This window comes from Lathyrus oleraceus, chromosome 2 (genome assembly GCF_024323335.1).
Source record: "Lathyrus oleraceus cultivar Zhongwan6 chromosome 2, CAAS_Psat_ZW6_1.0, whole genome shotgun sequence".
Classification (NCBI taxonomy): Eukaryota; Viridiplantae; Streptophyta; class Magnoliopsida; order Fabales; family Fabaceae; genus Lathyrus; species Lathyrus oleraceus.
The window spans coordinates 210,780,385-210,783,650 of record NC_066580.1 but is presented as its reverse complement, the minus strand read 5'-3'; the positions used below and the strand labels follow the sequence as shown (position 1 = coordinate 210,783,650).

The window sequence follows — 3,266 nt, the reverse complement described above, 5'->3', positions numbered from 1 at the left end:
AAACAACAAAGAATACACATCATCCTATCATGACAGTCGCCCATGCCCTTCCCTGCATTATGCTTCCGCAGACCGTTTAGGAACCGCAGGGGTATCCTCCAGCACCATACTCTGACCTGCAAATCCAAGAGCCAGCAGTACCGTGCCGTCAGTGTGAACAAGAGTCCATGTGCGTCAGGGAAATGCAATTGAATACATGGTTTGTTTCTGTTGTCGCCGCCTGCTATAAGTCTAGTACCTGCTGCAAGCCAAATCCAAACGTGTATAACATAAACCCAAAATTGCAACAAAGATGTGGAGAAAGGCATGAAATTCTGCAGTTGTCTCCAACCATAGACCATACTTGCAGGACATTATGCAAAGGACCAAGTAAACTCTCCAGAAAGCCTCAAATACACCATATTACCTGGCCAAAGCCTCAAATACAATCGGCTTTGCAGTAGACATTGGTTCAGAGTTTCATTAAACAAAAAAATGAATGAAAGCACTTGGCTGTTTTGATTGGTCTTGTTATTCCTGTCTGCTTATTGATATCGTATTGCCTTTACCAAATTTTCCAACCCTGGATACAAAAACGAAAAATTGGAATATATCAAACATAAGCATGTTATTTTGGGGTTTCTGAGACATTTGAAGATGCGTTCATTGGGAAAGCTTCTGAAAGATAATGGCGAACCCGATACAGACATAATTAGAAAGTTATTTGCAACAATTGATGAAAATAAAGATGGACATCTTACTCATGGCGAAATGACAGCACTGGTTGTTGGAATTCAGTTCGAGCAGATCAACCTGTCCCTATGACTTTAGAGCAAACTGAACCAATCCATGGTGATCCTCATGAGATGGAAGAGGTTGAGATGGAGGATATCGATGGAGAGGGGGTTTTGGACATTGATGGCTGTGATGCAAATAATGCTCTTGCTGTTGTGGAATATATCGAAGATCTTCATTCTTACTACAGAAAAATTGAGTGCATTGGCTGTGTTTCACCAACCTATATGGAAGATCAAGCTGACCTTAATGAGAGGATGAGGGATGTACCAGTTGACTGGCTTATTGAGGTGCATGACAAATTTGACCTCATGCAAGAGACATTGTTTCTTACAATTAATCTCATAGACCGATTCTTGGCAAAGCAGAATGTCGTAAGAAAGAAACTTCAGCTGGTTGGTTTTGTTGCCATGCTTTTGGCATGCAAATATGAGGAAGTTTCCGTTCCTGTCGTTTCGGATCTAATCCATATCTCTGACAAAGCTTACTCAAGGAAGGAACTTCTCCAAATGGAGAAGCTGATGCTCAACACACTGCAGTATAACATGTCTCTACCAACAGCATATGTTTTCATGAGAATGTTTCTCAAGGCTGCTCAAGCTAACAAAACTTGAGATGGTAGCTTCTTTTTCTGGGAAGAGCTATCTCTGGTGGATTATGGGATGCTGAAGTTTCCACCATCCTTGGTGGCTGCTGCTGCGGTCTACACAGCTCAATGCACTGTCAGCGGTTTCAAGCACTGGAACAAAACTTGTGAATGGCACACCAGCATCCTGCCCAACAATCCAAAAAACAGTTCAGTAAAAAAAAGCATACAGTTGAAGGGTCAAGCCAAATAATTAACCAAAATCATGTCACAACACTTAAACATCACACATGCCATAACCACACATCCGGTTGATAACCAATTGCTCACACTTGTAGTTTATACTGATAATGGCTCATGGGAGCTACATGGAAACTCCTGCCGAAATAATCCAACATGACCACAAGACCTGCAACAAAAGAATCGAGACAAATGAATTGTAAAGCATAATAGCCAGTAACCCAATGCCAAGTACCACTGAACCAAACATGAGGAGTCTATCAAACCAATAACCCAATGCCACTGAACCTGTAGAGAATTCCATGCTAATCCATTGTTTTGCTGCACCATTCAACTCATGACTCCTGTAACAATACTCTGAATTCACTGCAGTAACACAATTGAGTTAGCTGGAGGTTACAAGAAAGTCACTGCAGTAAAACGAGCAAATGAATTAGTAAAAATTCAAAATCCAGAAATTCCCAAATTGGAATTAAAACAAAAACAAAGGGGAAAGCACATGCTCAGATTACCTGTCTCAAATCCATACATCAAAGGGACTAATCCGATTTCTGAGCATCCAGAGTGCTCTGCGGAGTTACTCTTTTGGGACCCAAGGCATTTTTTGTGAAACCCTAATTCACAGAACATAAATAGAAGGAAGCAAGTCAGTAAGAAAAAGAAGGAGAGCACAACAACAAAACCCTAGAGAACAACAGAAAATCGGAGGCGGACCAAACCCACCGAATCAAAACCCTAAATCCCAAAAAAAAAGTATTGGAAAGGAGGAAAAAGATTCGAGCTCACCTGATTCATTGTTGTTGCCAAAGGTGAGATTCCCGCTTGATGTCTCTTTGAAACCGCGGATTTGTGCTTGTCTTTTGTTTAGCGTTGTTGAGCATCTGAGTTTGATTGAGAACGGGATTGAGAGCACGATCGAGAGAGAGACTTTGAGAGCAAACGTGAGGTCGCGTTTGGTTGAGATGTGGGTGATTGGGAACGAGATTGAGTGAGATTGTGAGAGAAGTGAGTAAGGTTGAGCGTTGATGAGCGAGGTTGAGCGATTGAGTGAGGTTGTGATTTGAGAGATCGATTGAGGACGCGAGAGCAGAGGGAGTTTTCGTTGAGGGCGAGTGAGATAGAGAGAGGATGACGATTGGGATTCTGGATTTTCCTTCGTTGTCCTCACCTTTTCTTTTCCTTTTTATTTATTCATTATTGTTTCTCTTTTTTTAGCAGAACCTTTAAATCCCAATGGTTGAACGTTTAGAGTTCTCAATAGTCATTAACTAGGGTTTATTGATATTAGTATTAGTTAAATGCTATTCAGTGTTCCCAAATCCTAACCTTGTGAATCCAACAGCCAGACGGCTGGGTTTGACTTTTTCTGGTAGTCCAACAGATTTTTTATCTTAGTTTTTATTCTAATGTCTAACATATCTTGGTTTACATATCTAAAATAGCATTAAGATAATAACTAATGATAAATGGCTTAGTGGAGAGAGGGTAGTTTTATAATCTTAAGTGGGGTGGGTTCAATACTCATGTGTGGATTTTTTTTGACACTTTATTTCTTTTAGTTATATTATTTTTCTTTTAGTATTTTGTTAATATTTTTTTTATGTGTATTATAATTTCATTTGTTAATAATGCATAGTTGTTGTATTTTAATTTAGTTCAAAAACCA

At 39.8% G+C, this 3,266-nt stretch overlaps 1 pseudogene; it reads left to right on the top strand.

Moving 5' to 3' along the window:
- The first annotated feature begins 785 nt into the window (after positions 1 to 785).
- On the top strand, positions 786 to 1,613 carry LOC127122634 (G2/mitotic-specific cyclin-2-like; annotated as a pseudogene).
- The last annotated feature ends 1,653 nt before the right edge of the window (positions 1,614 to 3,266 follow it).